Below are 19,718 nucleotides of genomic sequence, written 5' to 3' on the forward strand. Positions count from 1 at the left end.
ACCTTATGTGTCCTCATTTGACTTCACCAATCTTTTCTTGAATTTTATTTGCATAACCTTCCTGTGAGCTGTTGGTGGCTATGATGTGGCTGTGTTCAGATATTAAGGGGTTCATTTTCACTGTGGTGCTCTTGCTAGTCAGTACTTCTCTTGCACATCTAAATGTCAGTTTCTCCATCCATTGGTGTAAATATCTGATGCACATATGTCTCTTTGGCAGCTCACTTTCCCCCCTTTCTTTAGTTTGTCTACCCTTTCTTGTGATTTGTTGACTCTGGTCACTGATGTCCCAGAGGCCAAGAATGTGCTCAGGCAAGTCCAGCACCAGCCCCACAGGGGAACTGTTTCCATTAGATATGCCTCATTGCCAACCTAGAACCATCCAGACCTGCTGTACCACCATCTGAGCTATGGCCCTACACTTTGCTACTGTCTCTACCTTTTCCCACTGTGCCAGAACTCAGTCTTCCAGCTCTTAAGTGACTATAGCTCTTTTGGTATTCAACAGGGACATCTTGTTTCCAAGTCCTGCATTGGAAAAGCTATAATCTACTTTTAAAAAGTTAATTAAAATATTATGGTGATGGCTTGAGGCATCTGGCTGCTTATACACTGTCTTTGCACATTGTCCAGTCTAGGTCTTGAGACTCTGCCTTCTAGCTAGACTAAGATTAATTCTGTTGCTAAGCTCTGCAGGAGGTTGTATTGGTTTTATGTGGCAAGGTTTTGGTAGCAGGGGGGCTACAGGGGTGGCTTCTGTAAGAAAATGCCAGAAGCTATTCCCATGTCAGACGGAGCCAGTTCCAGCTGGCTCCAAGACGGACCCCACCCCTGTCCAAAGCTGAGCCAATCAGTGACAGTGGTAGCACCTCTGTGATATCACATTAAAAAAAGGGTATATCCTGGGTTTGGCTGGGATAGAGCTAATTTTCTTCTTACTAACTAGAATATCACTATGTTTTGGATTTAGTATGGGATTTTGGTATGAGAAGAATGTTGATAATATACTGATGTTTTTAGTTGTTGCTAAGAAACCAAGGACTTTTCAGCTTCCCACGCTTTGCTAGTGTGCAGGTACACAAGAAGCTGGGAGGAAACATAGCCAGAGCAATGGATCCAAATTGGCCAATGGAATATTCGATATCATGCAACGTCATGCTCAGTATATAGATGAGAGTTAGCCGGGAATTTTTCTCTCTCTCTCTCTCTTCTGGAACTGTGGTTTTGGGATTTTTTCTTCTCCGGGATTTCTAGCCAGGGACGGGCTGGGCATTGGTCAGCAGGTGGTGAGCAGTTGCACTGTGCATCACTTGTTTGTATATTATTATTATTATTACTGCTACTATTTTATTTTATTTCAATTATTAAATTGTTTTTATATCAACTCATATATCTCTTTACCATTACCTTTCTGATTCTCTCCCCCACTCCCCAGGGGGGCAAGGGAGAGCGAGCGAGCGGCTGCATGGTATTTAGCAGCCTGCCGGGTTAAAACCACGACAGGGTAAAACCTGTTGCACAACAGCAGCTGAGAGAGACGAGTAAGGATATGTGAGAGAAGCAACGATGCAGACACCAAGGTCAGTGAAGAAGGAGGGGGAGGAGGTGCTCCAGGCGCTGGAGCAGAGATATCCCTGCAGCCCATGGTGAAGACCACTGTGGCATAGATTGACCCCTGCAGACCATGGAGGTCCATGGTGGAGCAGATACCACCTTGCAGCCCATGGAGGATACCGTGCCAGAGCAGGTGGATCAGCCCTGAAGGAAGATATGACCCTGTGGAGAGCCCATGCTGGAGCAGGCTCCTGGAAGGCCCTATGGAGAGGAGTCCACACTGGAGCACGTTTTCTGGCAGGACCTGCGTCCCCGTGGGGAACCCATGCTGGAGCAGTTCATTTCTGAAGGACTGCAGTCCGTGGAAAGGACCCATGCTGGAGCAGTCTGTTCCTGAAGGACTGCAGCCCATGGGAAGGATCCACGTTGGAGAAGTTTGTGGAGGACTGTCTCCCGTGGGTGCGAGTCCACACTGGAGCAGGGGAAGAGCGAGAGGAGGAAGGAGGGGCAGAGATAATGCGTAATGAACTGACTGCAACCCCCATTCCTGGTCTCCCTGAGCTGCTCAGTGGGAGGAGGTAGAGAATTCAGGGGTGAAGCTGAGCCCAGGCAGAAGGAAGGGGTGCGGGGAAGGTGTTTCCAATGTAATATGTTGCTCCAGTTTCCAATGTGAAGCTCACCAGACAGCGTAGATGGGCTTCGGATCCCTATTTACCAGATGTGAATAATGGGAATCAAATCCACATGAGCTGCTCGAACCAGGATGTCGATAACAGGCACTATGTTCAGAATTAGAGGGGTCCTGCCTCCAGCCAACAACACGGACAACCGTGTTTATTGGACTGTGGAGAAAAGGACTCAGCACACGATCCAATGTGAATCAAGCATAAGCCTAAGCCGTTTATTAAAAAAAAAAAGCCCCTTTTCCCCTTTTTATAACATATTTGCTTCCGTACATGCAGCCAGGCACTGTCCATGCAAAACCCGATTGGTCGCCCCGCTTCTGCCACACGCTGTCCACGCGTCCCCCTGCAACCTCCCATTGGTCAGTCCTTTCACCATCCCCCTGTGCTGTAACATGATCCTGCAGGTGCCAAGTCCAGCACTGTTCACAATGATGTTTACTGTCAAGTATGCAGAGGCTCTGTGGGAAGCACACAGGAGATTGGCCTGTGGCCTTGCAGGTGCTAAGTCTGGCAGAGGCTCTGTGGGAAGCACACAGGAGATAGGCCTGTGGCCTTGCTTGGAGAGCTTGTTGACTTCAGCTCTTGATTCTTTCCGTTAGCTGCAACAATATCCCCCAACATTGGACTGTGTGGATTCAATGGCCTGGCACATCAGCACCACAGCAGTATAAGGTTCTAGTGGACACTGGTGCACAAGGCACCCTAGTGCCATCAAACTATAAAGGGACAGAATCCATTTCTATTTCTAGAGTAACAGGGGGATCCCAAGAGCTGACTGTATTGGAAACTGAAGTGAGTCTGACTGGGACTGAGTGGCAGATGCGCCCTCTTGTGACTGGCCCAGATGCCCCATGCATTCTTGGTATAGATTACCTGAGAAGAGGGTATTTCAAGGACCCGAGGGGGTACTGGTGGGCATTTGGTGTAGCGGCTGTGGAGACAGAAGAAATTAAACAGCTGTCTACCCTGCCTGGTCTATCAGAGGACCCTTCTATTGTGGGGCTGCTGAGGGTCGAGGAGCAAAAGGTGCCCATTGCTACTACAACGGTCCACCGATGGCAATGTCGTACTAATAGAGACTCACTGATCCCCATCCACGAGCTGATCCATCAACTGGAGAACCAAGGAGTGATTACCAAAACATGCTCCCCCTTCAACAGTCCCATATGGCCAGTGTGAAAGTCTAATGGGGAATGGAGACTAACTGTGGACTATCGTGGCCTGAATGAAGTCACACCACCACTGAGTGCTGCTGTACTGGACATGTTAGAACTCCATTATGAACTGGGGTCAAAGGCAGCCAAGTGGTATGCCATGACTGATATTGCAAATGCATTTTTCTCCGTTTCTTTGGCAGTGGAGTAGGCAACAGTTTGCCTTCACCTGGAGGGGCATCCAGTACACCTGGAATCGACTGCCCCAGGGGTGGAAACATAGCCCCACCACTTGCCATGAACTGGTCCAGACTGCACTGGAGAAGGGTGGAGCTCCACAACACCTGCAATATATTGACGACATCATTATATGGGGTAATACAGCAGGAGAAGTGCTTGAGAAAGGGGAAAATGTAATTTAAATTCTCCTAGAAGCTGGTTTTGCCATCAAATGCAGTAAGGTCAAGGGACCTGCAAAAGAGATCCAGTTTTTAGGGATCAAGTGGCAAGATGGCCGCCGTCAGATCCCAATGGATGTGATTAACAAAATAACAGCCATGTCTCTGCCAACTAACAAAAAAGAGACAGAAGCTTTCTTAGGCGTAGTAGGCTTTTGGAGGATGCACATTCCCCATTGCAGTCAGATTGTGAGCCCTCTCTACGAAGGAACTCGGAAGAAGAATGACTTTAAATGTGGCCCTGAGCAACAACAGGCTTTTGAGCAAATTAAACAAGAGATAGTCCATGCAGTGGCCCTTGGACCAGTCTGGATGGGACCAGATGTAAAGAATGTCCTCTACACCACAGCCAGGAAGAAAGGACCTACCTGGCACCAGGGGAGACTTGAGGTTGACCCCTGGGGTTTTGGAGCCAGGGATACAGAGGATCAGAGGACTGTTATACTCCAACTGAAAGAGAGATATTGGCAGCCTATGAAGGAGTTTGAGCTGCCTCAGAACTAATTGGTACTGAGGCACAGCTCCTCCTGGCACCCAGATTGCCAGTGTTGAACTGGATGTTTAAAGGGAAGACCCCCCTTCTACACATCATGTACCTGATGCTACATGGAGTAAGTGGGTTGCATTGATTATTCAGCAGGCCCAAATAGGGAATCCCAATCGGACAGGAATTTTGGAAGTAATCATGGACTGTCCAAAAGGCAAAGATTTTGAATGTCACCAGAGGAGGAGGTCATGCGTGCTGAAGAGGCCCCAGCATACAATAGACTTTCAGAAAATGAGAAGCAACATGCCTTATTCACTGATGGATCTTGTCATATTGTAGGCAAACAGCAAAGGTGGAAAGCTGCTGTGTGGAGTCCTATGTGATGAGTGGCAGAAGCAGCTGAGGGAGAAGGTGAGTTGAGTCAGTTTGCAGAAGTAAAAGCCATCCAGCTGGCTCTAGATATTGCTGAGTGAGAAAAATGGCCAGTACTCTACCTGTACACTGATTCATGGATGGTAGCAAATGCCCTGTGGGGATGGCTGAAGCAATGGAAGGTAAAACAACTGGCAGCGCAGAGGCAAACCCATCTGGGCAGCCAAATTATGGCAGGATCTTGCTACCCAATTAGAGAAGCTGGTTGTTAAGGTACATCATGTAGATGCCCATGTCCCCAAGAGTCGAGCCACTGAGGAACATCAAAACAACCAGCAAGTGGATCAAGCTCCTAAGATTCAAGTGTCCCAAGTAGACCTGGACTGGCAGCATAAAGGTGAATTTTTTTTAGCTTGGTGGGCCCATAGTACATTGGGCCATCAAGGCAGAGATGCGACATATAGATGGGCCCGTGACCATGGGGTGGATTTGACCATGGACACTATCGCACATGTCATCCATGAATGTGAAACTTGTGCCACAATTAAACAAGCCAAATGACTAAAACCCCTGTGGTATGGAGGACGAGTATGGAGAGGCCTGGCAGATTGATTACATCTCGCTTCCATGAACCTGACTGGGCAAGCGCTATGTGCTCATAATGGTGGAAGCAAGTACCGGCTGGTTGGAAACATACCCTGTGCCTCATGCCACTGCCCGCAACACTATTATGGACCTTGAAAAGCAAATTTTGTGGTGACATGGCACTCTGGAAAGAATAGAGTCAGACAAGAGCGACTCATTTCCAAAACAGCCTCATAGACACTTGGGCTAAAGAGCATGGTATTGAATGGATATATCACATCCCCTACCATGTACCAGCCGCTGGGAAAGTTGAATGGTGTAATGGGCTGTTGAAGCCTACACTGAAAGCGATGGGTGATGGGACATTCAAAAACTGGGATGAACACTTAGCAAAGGCGACTTGGTTAGTTAATACCAGGGGATCTGTCAATCGGGCTGGTCCTACTCAATCCAAACTGTTGTGCACTGTAGAGGGGGATAAAGTCCCAGTGCAAGAAATATGTTGGGGAAAACAGTTTGGATTACTCCTGCCTTGAGCAAAGGCAAACCCATTTGTGGGATTGCTTTTGCTCAAGGACCCGGGTGCACATGGTGAACGATGTAGAAGGATGGGAAAGTTAGATGTGTACCCCAAGGAGATTTCATTCTGGGTGAGAATAGCCAATAACTTGAACTGTATGATGCTAACTGTCATTTATTACAGTAGGAATCACCCCAGACCCTGAACATGGGCTGCACCAGATACACCAGCAGCAAGATCAAGACGGAATACATCATCCTGCTGTGCACAACTTCACCAGTCCATGACACCGTATTGAGGCCTTGTCCCCATCTGCCAACTGAGTGAATGCCACAGCGATTTTTTTTCCAGCACTGAGAGGTCATTATGAGACATGGAACCCATGGATTTGGACTGAATTGATTCAATGGACTTCTTGGAAAGATGGCCCATGGACTGGAGAGAATATCTGTGTGTATATGTGGATGTGTATTTATGTTGAAGGATGGGGAAAATAGTAGTGACTTGATGTAAATGATATAGAATAAGGGGTAGAATCCTGTCCTGGTTTCATTGGGATTTTGTTTCAGTTTGTGGCCAGCCATGGTGATCAAGGCCCTTAGCAGTTAAATGCAGGGCAGCTGACCCAGGCTGGCCCACAGGTGTATTCTATATCATTAACATCAAGTTCACTATAAAAGGGAGGGCTTGTTGAGTAAAAGGTGGGCATTCCTCTTCCTCCCCCACGCTTTGATGTTCCTCAGTGGCTCTGCTCTTCGGTACATGGGCATCTACGTGATGTACATTCATAACCAGCTTCTCTAACCAGGCAACAATATCTTGCCACAATTCAGCTGCCCAGATGGGCTTGCCTCTGCACTGTCAATTGTTCTTCTTCCATTGCTTTAACCACCCTGTCTTTGTTTAGCCCGCACCCAGGGCTAAAAAATAAACAGGTTTTTCTCTCACCCAATGTCCTTTGCCCAACCAAGGAAAGGAACTGGGAAAAGGAGGGAGACTCCTGGGTTTGAAGTTAAACAGATTTAATAATATAAAGAAACCAATATTGAAAACAACAATAAAGACCCAAAATTATACTTATCAACCAGGGGAGGGAGACCCCACTTCTCCCCAGCAAGCTTTTCCTTTTGTAGTGAACTTGATGTTAATGATATAGAATACACCTGTGGGCCAGCCTGGGTCAGGTGCCCTGCATTTAACTGCTAAGGGCCTTGATCACCATGACTGGCCACAAACTGAAACCAAATCCCAATGAAACCAGGACACACCCCCACAGGGCATTTGCCACCATCCATGAGCCAGTGTACAGATGAAGTACTGGCCTGCCACGGTTTAAAGCTGGACTGGCTATTAAACCGATGGCAGACGCTCTCTATTAACCCTCCTCCCCTCCCCAGAAGGGGAAGGAAAAGAGAAAACGGCGAGACACTTATGGGTTGGAAAGTTAAAACAGTTTTAATGAATAGAATAATGAAAAATGAGTATAATAATAATAAGAAAATATGTACAAATATATACAAAACAAAGATCGAGCTCCCTCAAAGATGGTCATGTCACCACCGGCACTGCAGGGCAGGCTCTGAGAAGATGCAGACTGCCCCCAGCAATGGACAGGAACTGGATTCAGGAATGCACGGATCAGGATCGGGGGCAGCAGAAAAACAGACAGAGTCCCCTTCGGATGCCGGCCATAGCAGAAGAGAGTGAGACCCTCGTGATCCCCCCGCTTTATACTGAGAGTGATGTGTATGGGATGAAATACCTCGTTGGTCAATTTTGAGTCACCTGCCCTGTCCACCCCTCCCTGGAGGTGCGACCATTCTACGGCTCTTCACTCATAAGCAGTGAGGAATTTAGCAGTGACCTTGGTTTCTCTAAGAATAAGTACAGCAAGAGCCTTTCTGCATAACATTCCTAATAGTACCTCAGTGATAACTATAAACTTTGAGCGTTATCAGTCCTAGGAGACACTGTCTGCAAAACATGCAGTTAGTTTCAGAAAGTGCAGTTACTTAGAGGAGACTTAGCTGAAAGGAAAAATCACTGAAAGGAAAATTGGTTCTGTTTTAGTCCAAACCAGGACATGGCAATTTTCCCCATTCACAGAATCACAGAATGTTAGGGATTGGAAGGGACCTCGAAAGATCATCTAGTCCAATCCCCCTGCCGGAGCAGGATTGCCTAGACCATATCACACAGGAACGCGTCCAGGCGGATTTTGAATGTCTCCAGAGAAGGAGACTCCACAACCTCTCTGGGCAGCCTGTTCCAGTGTTTGGTCACCCTCACCGTAATATTCAGGAATATCTAAAGCCAATTGGATGGCTTTTACTTCTGCAACCTGACTCGACTCACCTTCTCTCTCAGACGATTCTGCCACTCGTCATGTAGGAATCCACACAGCAGCTTTCCACCTTTGCTGTTTGCCTACAATATGACAAGATCCATCAGTGAACAAGGCATGTTGCTTCTCATTTTCTGGTAGTTTATTATATGGTGGGGCCTCTTCAGCACACATCACCTCCTCCTCTGGCGACATTCCAAAATCTTTGCCTTCAGGCCAGTCCATGATTACTTCCAGAATTCCTGTCCAATTGGGGTTCTCTATTCGAGCCCACTGAGTAATCAATGCAACCCACTTACTCCATGTAGCATCAGTTGCATGATGTGTAGAGGGGGGTTCTTCCCTTTAAACATCCAGTTCAACACTGGCAATCTGGCTGCCATGAGGAGCTGTGCCTCAGTACCAATTACTTCTGAGGCAGCTTAAACTCCTTCATAGGCTGCCAGTATCTCTTTTTCTGTTGGAGTATAACAGTCCTCTGATCCTCTGTATCCCTGTCTCCAAAACCCTAGGGGTCGACCTTGAGTCTCCCCTGGTGCCTTTTGCCAGTGGCTCCAGGTAGGGCCATTCTCCCCAGCTGCGGTGTAGAGGACATTCTTTACATCTGGTCCCATCCAGACTGGTCCAAGGGCCACTGCATGGACTATCTCTTGTTTAATTTGCTCAAAAGCCTGTTGTTCTCAGGGCTCCATTTAAAATTGTTCTTCTGAGTCACTGCATAGAGAGGGCTCACAATCTGACTGTAATGAGGAATGTGCACCGTCCAGAAACCCACTACACCTAAGAAAACTTGTGTCTCTTTTTTGTTAGTTGGCAGAGACATGGCTGTTATTTTGTTTATCACATCCATTGGGATCTGACAACACCCATCTTGCCACTTGATCCCTAAAAACTGGATCTCTTTTGCAGGTCCCTTGACCTTATTGCATTTGATGGCAAAATCAGCTTCCAGAAGGGTTTGAATTACTTTTCCCCCTTTCTCAAAAACTATTCCTGCTGTGTTATCCCATATAATGATGTCATCAATGTATTGCAGGTGTTCCAGAGCTCCACCCTTCTCCAGTGCAGTCTGGACCAGTCCATGGCAAATCATGGGTCTTTATTCCCACCTCAGGGGCAGTCGATTCCAGGTGTACTGGATGCCTTTCCAGGTGAAAGCAAACTGCAGCCTGCACTCTGCTGCCAAAGGAATAGAGAAAAAATGCATTTACAATATCAGTCGTGGCATACCACTTGGCTGCCTTTGACTCCAGTCCATAATGGAGTTCTAACATGTCTGGCACAGCAGCACTCAGTGGTGGCATAAATACATTCAGGCCACGATAGTCCACAGTTAATCTCCATTCCCCATTAGACTTTTGCACTGGCCATATGGGACTGTTGAAGGGTGAGTGAGTCTTGCTGATCACTCCTTGGTTCTCCAGTTCATGGATCAGCTCATGGATGGGGATCAGGAAGTCTTGATTAGTGTGATACTGTCACCAGTGGACTGTTGTAGTAGTAATAGGCACCATTTGCTCCTCAACCCTCATCAGCCCCACAATAGAAGGGTCCTCTGATAGACCAGGCAGGGTAGACAGCTGTTTAGTTTCTTCTGTCTCCACAGCTGCTATACCAAACACTCACTGGTACCCCCTCAGGTCCTTGAAATATCCTCTTCTCAGGTAATCTATACCAAGAATGCATGGGGCATCTGGGCCAGTCACAATAGGGTGCATCTGCCACTCAGTCCCAGTCAGACTCACTTCAGCTTCCAATAGAGTCAACTCTTGGGTGCCCCCTGTAAGGCCCGAAATAGAAATTAATTCTGTCCCTTTATAGTTTGATGGCATCAGGGTGCATTGTGCACCAGTGTCCACTAGAAACTTATACTGCTGTGGTGCTGATGTCCCAGGCCATCGAATCCACATAGTCCAATAAACACGGTTGTCCGTGTTGTTGGCTCGAGGCAGGACCCCTCTGATTCTGAACATAGTGCCTGTTATTGACATCTGGTTTTGAGCGGCTCGCGTGGATTAGACCCCCATCCCCATTACTCACATCTTGCAAATAGGGATCTGAAGTCCATCTGTGCTGTCTGGAGAGCTTCCCATTGGAAACTGGAGTAGCAAGTATCCTGAAAGAACCTTGTTTTGTAATTGTTTTACCTCGCAGCTCACGTACACGTGCCTGTAAAGTCAAGGTATGTTTTCCATCCCGTTTTCTCATATCTTCTCCATGGTCACGCAGGAAAAAACACAGGGTGCCTTGTGATGTGTACCGTCTCTCCTGAGCAGGTCTTGCAGGGGAACGCTTTCTCCTGATACCAGAGATGTTCATTGGTACAGGTGGGGAGCGGGGCCTATCCACCATCCGGGACAATTTTTCCAACACCTTACCGAGCAGTTCTGTGGATTTGTCAGACAGTTTTTCCAAAGCTGACACGCTGGCCCATGGAGGGGAAAAGAGATTGTCTGCATATTGCCGCATTCGATTATCTATTTCACCCACCATTGGTGCCTTGTAGTCTTTCAAGCTAAATAATGCCAATGTGTTGGCATACGACAGCGGTGTGCTCAATACCCACATGGGTCCGGTAACTTTGAGTGCATCTGTATCTATTGGTGTCTGCAGGTTATCCAGGTCCTCAAAAATCAGCTCCCACACAGCTATTTTCCTTAGATTCTTAACACCTCTCTCAATGGTTGCCCACTTGCCTGGGTGGTATATGACATCATCCCTACAGGGATACCTGTTCCTCACGCTTAGCGGGAGTCACCTCCAGAGAGTGAGAGGATGTGCGCCTGTTGCAAGACCCCTATCAATACCCGCTTCTCTAGCCATTGGTCCCAACTGCTTAGTTTCTCTACTGCCTCAGTCCAAACCATAGACTCCATTATCCCAGCAGCACAGTAGCCAAGTAACAAGCTGCTCGCCTTCATGATGGCTCTAATCTTGACGTATACCACGCAGCTCACTCAGGGATAGGGTTTGAGTGGTTACCTCCAGTTCCTCCTCCTGTGATGTCCCTGGTAGGCCTTCACGACCTGCTCTTTTTGTGTATTTCTTCTTCTGTACAGTGGCAACTGATACTGGCATTGGTTGAATCCCTAGGTCAGCTGCATCACCCATCACTGGGGGCTGAATAGCTGCAGTGCTTCTCAACAAAGTCTGGGTAATCACAGCGAGTACAGAATCATAGAATGGTCTGGGTTGGAAGGGACCTTAAAGATCTAGTTCCAACTCCCCTGCCATGGGCAGGGACACCTTTCCACTAGACCAGATTGCTCAAAGCCCCATCCAACCTGGCCTTGAACACTGCCAGGGAGGGGGCAGCCACAACATCTCTGCGCAACCTGTTCCAGTGCCTCACCACCCTCACAGTATAGAATTTCTTCCTAATAACTAATCTAAATCTACCCTCTCTCAGTTTAAAACCATTACCCCTCATCCTATCACTACATGTCCTTGTAAAAAGTCCCTCTCCCGCTTTCCTGTAGGCCCCCTTCAGGTACTGTAAGGCTGCTATAAGGTCTCCCCGGAGCCTTCTCTTCTCCAGGCTAAACAGCCCCAACTCTCTCAGCCTGTCTTCATAGGAGAGGTGCTCCAGCCCTCTGATCATCTTCATGGCCCTCCTCTGGACTCGTTCCAACATCTCCATGTCCTTCTTATGTTGGGGGCCCCAGGGCTGGACACAGTACTCCAGGTGGGGTCTCACGACAGCAGAGTAGAGGAGGAGAATCACCTCCCTCAACCTGTTGGCCACGCTGCTTTTGATGCAGCCCAGGATATGGTTGGCTTTCTGGGCTGCAAGCGCACATTGCCAGCTCATGTTGAGCTTCTTGTCAACCATTACCCCCAAGTCCTTCTCCTCAGGGCTGCTCTCAATCCATTCTCTGTCCAGCCTGTATTTGTGCTTGGGATTGCCCCGACCCACATGCAGGACCTTGCACTTGGCCTTGTTGAACTTCATGCGGTTTGCACAGGCCCAGCTCTCAAGCCTGTCGCAGTCCCTCTGGATGGCATCCCTTCCCTCCAGCATTTCAACCGCACCACACAGCTTGCTGTCGTCGGCAAACTTGCTGAGGGTGCACTCAATCCCACTGTCCATGTCGCCGACAAAGATGCTAAACAGCGCTAGTCCCAATACCGACCCCTGAGAAACGCTACTCATCACTGGCGTCCACTAGGACATCTGAGGAGAAGAAACAGGACTCCACACAATCCAATGTGAATCAAAGTGAAGACGCTTTATTAAGCATAAGCTGTCCCTTTTATACATTTGTACTTTCCCTGGCTGTAAGCATGTGCATTGCTATTGGTTAATATTACAGTCCACACTTCAAGCATACTCTTCTTTGATGTGTTGATTGGTTACTGCTCTGCCACTGGTCCTTTCTTAATTGGCTCCATCAGTTCTTGTTTCTTCTCCTCCGTGTTCGGCTCCGCTCGGCTACTCCCTCAATTTTGTTTGCTCAACTGCTGTTTTTCCTCATCTCTTCTCTCCAAGGTCAGATTGTTGACACTAACTACATGACTCTTGTCACGCAGCTAGGCCCTCACTCCATACTCTCATACTTCTGGCTCATTACATGACCATTCTTCTGCAAAAACCCCTCTACAGACATCGAGTCGTTGACCACAACTCTTCAAGTGCGACCATCCAGCCAATTGTTTATCCACCGAGTGGTCCATCCGTCAAGTCCATGTCTCTCCAATTTAGAGACAAGGATATCATGCGGGACAGTGTCAAATATTTTGCACAAGTCCAGGTAGATGACATCAGTCACTCTTCCCCTATCCACCAGTGCTTTAACACCATCATAGAAGGCCACCAAATTTGTCAGATATGATTTGCCCTTAGTGAAGCCATGTTGGCTGTCACCAATCACCTTATTTTCCATGTGCCTCAACAGATTTTCCAGGAGGGTCTGCTCCATGATCTTGCGAGGCACAGAGGTGAGGATGACTGGCCTGTAGTTCCCCAGGTCTTCCTTTTTTCCCTTCTTGAAGATGGGGGTTATGTTTCCCCTTTTCCAGGCAGCAGGAACTTCCCCAGACTGCCACGACTTCTCAAAAATGATGGATAGCGGCTTAGCAACTTCATCTGCCAGTTCCCTCAGGACCCTCAGATGCATCTCATCAGGTCCCATGGACTTGTGCACCTTCAGGTTCCTTAGATGCTCTCAAACGTGATCTTCTCCTACAGTGGGCGGTTCTTCATCCTCCCAGTCCCTGCCTCTGCCTTCTCTGACTTGGGCGGTGTGGCTAGAGCACTTGCTGGTGAACACTGAGGCAAAAAAGTCATTGAGTACCTCAGCCTTCTCCATATCCCAGGTAACCAGGTCTCACGTTTCCTTCCGGAGAGGGCCCACATTTTCCCTAGTCTTCCTTTTATCACTGACATACCTATAGAAGCTTTTCTTGTTGTCCTTGACATCCCTGTCCAGATTTAATTCTAGCAGGGCTTTAGCTTTCCTAACCTGGTCTCTGGCTGCTCAGACAATTTCCCTGTATTCTTCCCAGGCTACCTGCCCTTGCTTCTAACCTCTGTAGACTTCCTTTTTGTGCCTGAGTTTATCCAGGAACTCCTTGTTCATCCATGCAGGCCTCCTGGCTTTTTTGACTGCCTTCCTCTTTGTCGGGATGCATCACTCCTGAGCCTGAAGGATGTGATCCTTGAAGACTAACCAGCTTTCTTGGGCCCCTCTTCCCTCCAGGGCTTTATCCCAACCGACTCTCCCAAGCAGGTCCCTGAAGAGGCCAAAGTCTGCTCTCCTGAAATCCAGGATGGTGAGCTTGCTGTGCGCCCTCCTCGCTGCCCTATGGATCTTGAACTCCACCATTTCATGGTCACTGCAGCCAAGGCTGCCCTTGAGCTTCACGTCCCCTACCAGCCCCTCCTTGTTGGCAAGAACAAGGTCCAGCATAACACCTTTCCTCATCTGCTCCTCTATCACTTGGAGAAGGAAGTTATTACCAACGCATTCCAGGAACCTCCTGAATTGCTTGTACCCAGCTGTGTTGTCCTTCCAACAGATGTCAGGGTGGTTGAAATCCCCCATGAGGACCAGGGCCTGTGAACGTGAGGCTACACCTATCTGTCTATAGAGGGCCTCATCCGCTTGGTCTTCCTGGTCAGGTGGCCTGTAGCAGACACCCACTATAATGTCATCTGTCCCTGCCTTCCCTTTAATCCTGACCCATAAGCTCTCCATCAGCTTCTCCTCCATCCCCAGGCAGAGCTCCAGGCATAGAGGCCTTGACATAGAGTGCAACACTCTCTCCTCGTCTCCCCTGCCTGTCCTTCCTAAAAAGCCTGTATCCCTCCATTCCAACGCTCCAGTCATCAGAGCCATCCCAGCATGTCTCTGTGATGCCAATAAGGTCATAGCCTTGCAGGTATGCACACATCTCTAGTTCCTCTTGTTTGTTCCCCATCTTCTGGGTGTTTGCATAGAGGCATTTCAGTTGGGCCCCCGATGAAGCTGCCTTACTGCCCGAAATTCCTTTCTGCTGCTCTTCTGGCACTCTCCTGCTGATCTCCCATCCTTCTCCAGTCTCTGGGCATGTATTGTTGGCCCTGAAATCAAGCTGGCTGAATTGTGAAGGAAGCTGGCTGAACTGGGATATGAATTGTATCTCCTGGAGTTGAGTAATTGCAGTACCCAGTGCAGAGATCTGAATAGCCTCTGGGTAGCCAGAATGCCTGCCACAGGAGCTGGCAGGATCTGAGTATCTGCGATGCCACTCATGGGGGCTGGGGCAGCTGAGGTGTCTGTCATAGGGGCTGGAGCTGTTGTGGTGCCTGTTGTAGGGGCCAGGGCTGCTACACAGCCCGTTACAGTGGTTGCAGCAGCTGTGCTGTACCCACCCGTATACTGTTGTTACAATCTAAGCAAGACCAAGAACTGAAGGACATTCAAAAGGCTTAACAATATGAGCATGGTAGTTGAAGCAATCCCAAGGGTATCCAAAATTCTCAAAAACTGTTTAAATCAGCCTCAAGGGAAAAGGAAAGCACACTTCGCCCATTCCCATTCCATAGAAATCAGTACAATTACAAAAGAACTTATAATGCCATAAAATAACACCAAAAAACATAGCAGAACGATACCTCTAACCCCATGTCCAGAAGCAATAAACCACACAAACCCAGTAACAAACAGTGGTAAAGCCACAAATTTGATTAGCCGCTCCAAAAACAACTCTAAAAACAAATACCAGAGAATTTTGCCCAGCAACCATCCTACCGACATAATGAATGCTCGTAACAAATACAGTCAAATCTGTGAAAACTTCAACCCTCAGAGACTCTCAGATTAAATGTCTACGGTTCTCCCAGGTGAGCTATTTACGTTGGGCGCCAAATAAACTGTCTCCATTTAGCCCACACCCAGGGCTAAACAACAACCAGTTGTTCTATCACCCAATGACCCCTCCCCAGCAGAGAAAGGGAATTGGGAAAAGGAGGGAAACTCGTGGGTTGAAGTTGAATCATATTTAATAAAATAAGAAAACCAATATCAATACTAATACAAAATACATAGAGTTATACTCAGCCTATATAGTAGTCACAAGCACCAAGAGGAGGTCATCCCCAGCAAACTTTCCAATTTAAAGTGAACATGACATTTATGTTATAGAATACACCTGTGGGCCAGCCTGGGTCAGCTGCCCTGGCTTTCAGTCCTCATAGCTTAAGCACCTGGCTAACTCAAAACTGCTAACGGCCTTGATCACCATGGAAACCTGCATACCATGGATGGCCACAAAATAAACCAAAATGTAACAGAAAATTGATTCTATGATTCTGTCCTAGCGAAACCAGGACAATATGTTATCACAGAGGCACTACCACCGTCGCTGATTGGCTCAGCTTTGGCCAGCGGTGGGTCTGTCCTGGAGCCAGCTGGCACTGGCTCTATTGGACACCGGGGAAGCTTCTGGCATCTTCTCACAGAAGCCACCCCTGTAACCCCTCCGCTACGAAAACCTTGCCATGCAAACCCAGTACAACCTTACATGAATAATGTGGGCAGCATCCTGCCTACGCTGCTGATGTTGGTCAAGAGGCAGGGTGTCAGAAGGCAGTGTGTCAGTGTCATCTGTATACTTGCTTATGGTGCACTCAATCCCACTGTGTAATAAATAAAGATATTGAACAGTATCAGTCCCAAAACGGACCCCTGAGGGACAGCACTTGTTTCTGATCTCCATTTGAATCACCTGAATGTTCATAAGTCCATGGGGCCTGATGCGATTCATCCCAGAGCACTGAAGGAGCTAGCCGATGTTATGGCAGGACTCCTCTCAGTCATCTACCAAAGGTCTTGGGAGCCTGGGGAGGTCCCTGCTGACTGGAAGCTAGCCAATGTTATTTCAATTTACAAGAAGGGAGTGGAGGAAGACCCAGGAAAACACAGACCTGTCAGTCTAACCTCAGTTCCTGGAAAAATTATGGAGAAGATCATAATGGGTGCTACTGAAAGGTGTTTAAAGAATAATGCAATCATCAGGCACAGTCAACATGGGTTCACAACAGGGAAAATCCTGTTTAACTAATCTGATATCCTTCTATGATAAGGTCACCCACTTAGTAGATGAAGGAAAGGTGGTGGATGTATTTTTTCTGGATTTTAGTAAGGCTTTTGATACTGTCCCTCACAGCATCCTTCTGGACAAGTTGTCCAACTGTGGGATGAGTGGATTCATGGTGCGCTGGGTGAAGAACTGGCTGAAGAGCAGGGCTCAAAGGGTTATAGTGAATGGGGCCACATCTGGCTGGCGACTAGTCACCAGTGGTGTTCCTCAGGGTTCAGTTCTAGGGCCAGTTCTGTTCAATATATTTATCAACAATCTGGATGCAGGAGTTGAATGCACCATTAGCAAGTTTGCTGATGATACCAAACTGGGAGGTGCTGCTGACTCTCTCGAGGGACAAGAGGCCTTGCAGAGGGATCTAGATAGATTGGAGCATTGGGCAATCATCAATGGGATGAAATTTAAAAAGTCCAAATGCCGGATTCTGCACCTAGGATGGAGTAACGCTGGGCACAATTATAAATTGGGAGAGGAGTGGCAGCCCTGCAGAAATGGATTTGGGGGTGCTGGTCGACAGGAGGCTCAACATGATTCAGCAGTGTGCCCTGGCAGCCAAGAGGGCAAACCACATCCTGGGGTGCATTGAACACAGTATAACCAGCCAGTCAAGACAGGTGATTATCCCTCTGTATTCAGCATTGGTGAGGCCTCACGTTGAATACTGTGTGCAGTTCTGGGCCCCACAATTTAAGAAGGATGTGAAGGTCCTTGAATGCATCCAGAGGAAGGCAGCAAAGCTGGTGAAAGGGGCTGGAAGGCATGTCCTATGAGGAGCAGCTAAGGACTCTGTGTTTGTCTAGTTTGGAGAAAAGGAGGCTGAGGGGCAACCTCATTGCTCTCTACAGCTTCCTGAGGAGGGGAAGTAGAGAAGGGGATGCTGATCTGTTCTCCATGGTATCCACTGACAGGATGCATGGGAATGGTTCAAAGATGCATCAGGGGAAGTTCAGACTTGAAATTAGGAAGCATTTCTTTAACGAGGGGATGATCAAACACTGGAACAGTCTTCCTAGAGAGGTGGTTGATGCCCCATGCCTGTCAGTGTTTAAGAGGCATTTGGACAATGCCCCTTAATACTGTGCTTTAACTCTTGATCAGCCCTGAAGTGGTCAGGCAGTTGGACTAGATGATTGTTGTAGGTCCCTTCCAATTGAACTATTCTGTTCTATTTGGACATTGAGCCATTGACTGTAACCCTTTGGATGCAGCCACCTGTTGGGGGATATTGTTGCAGCTAACGGAAAGAATCAAGAGCTGAAGTCAACAAGCTCTCCAAGCAAGGCCACAGGCCTATCTCCTGTGTGCTTCCCACAGAGCCTCTGCCAGACTTAGCACCTGCAAGGTCACAGACCAATCTCCTATGTGCTTCCCACGGAGCCTCTGCATACTTGACAGTAAACATCACTGTGAACAGTGCTGGACTTGGCACCTGCAGGATCATGTTACAGCACAGGGGGATGGTGAAAGGACTGACCAATGGGAGGCTGCAGGGGGGCGCGTGGACAGCGTGTGTGTCCTGGTTTGGCCTAAACCAGGCCAATTTTCGTTTCAGTGATTTTTACTTTCAGCTAAGTCTCCTCTAAGTAACTGTACTTTCTGAAACTAACTACATGTTTTGCAGACAGTGTCTGCTTCCAGGACTGATAACGCTCGAAGTTTGTAGTTATCGCTGAGGCACCGGTAGGGATGTTATGCAGAAAGGCTCTTGCTGTACTTATTCTTAGAGAAACCAAGGTCACTGCTGAATTCCTCACTGCTTATGAGTGAAGAGCCGAAGGGGGGGTCGCAGCTGCAGGGGGGAGCAGACAGGGCAGGTGACCCAAAATTGACCAACGAGGGTATTCCATCCCATACACGTCATTCTCAGTATAAAGCGGGGGGATCATGAGGGTCTCGCTCTCTTTTTCTGCTATGGCCGGTGTCCAGGGAGGACTCCGTCTGTTTTCCTGCTGCCCCCGATCCTGATCTGTGCATCCCTGAATCCAGCTCTCGACCGTTGCTAGGCCCAGCCTGGGCCTTCCCGGAGCCTGCCCTGCAGTGCCGGTGGTGACGTTGCCGACATCGGGGGAGCTCGATCTTGGTTTTGTATATATATTTGTATATATTTGATTATTCCAATATTATTATTATACTCTTTTTCATTATTATAGGTTTATTAAAACTGTTTTAACTTTCCAACCCGTAAGTCTCTCTCCCTTTTCCCTTTCCCTTTCCCTTCGGGTGGGGGGGGGGAGGGTTAACAGAGAGCGTCTGCTGCAGGTTTAATCGCCAGCCCAGCTTTAAACCGTGACAGTGTGGCAGAAGTGGGGCGACCAGTTGGGTTTTGCATGGACAGTGCCTGGCTGCATGTACGGAAGCAAATATGTTATAAAAAGGGGCTTTTTTTTTTTTTTTGTAATAAACGGCTTATGCTTGATTCACATTGGATCATGTGCTGAGTCCTTTTCTCCGCAACTGGCGACCCCGATGTGATCGTCCGGCCGGCGAGGCACGTTCGGAAGAAGGTTTTACTGGTGGAACAGCGGCAGGCAGAGCTGCTTTACCCGGGACTTAGGGGACACTGTGGATTCAGTGAGCCACCAGGGGCATGATGGGGGGTACTATAACTAAAGAAGAAAGTACGGTCTTGTCTATGTGGCAGCTTGTCTTGAAACAACGGGGGATAAGTTTCCCGGACCCATCGTTGCAAAAAATGTTGTTGTGGGGGAAAAAGCATGGATGTGATACATCCGCTACTACTGCCTTCAGTTTAACAGTATGGGAAGGATTAGGATCTGCCCTTTTTGAGGCAGCGACAAAGGGAGATAAAGCTGCCGTGGAACTGTTAATGACATGGCGTGTAATGAAAGAGACTATACAAAAGGTAAAGCAACAGCAAGACAAAGAGGAAAAGGAGGAGGATTTGGAGCCTCCTGTATTAGTACCCAGCACTTCTGTGCCTCCTCCTGCGTCAAAGAATGAAGGGACAAATGTTC

Source organism: Nyctibius grandis, chromosome W (assembly GCF_013368605.1).
Source record: "Nyctibius grandis isolate bNycGra1 chromosome W, bNycGra1.pri, whole genome shotgun sequence".
NCBI classification, from domain to species: Eukaryota; Metazoa; Chordata; class Aves; order Nyctibiiformes; family Nyctibiidae; genus Nyctibius; species Nyctibius grandis.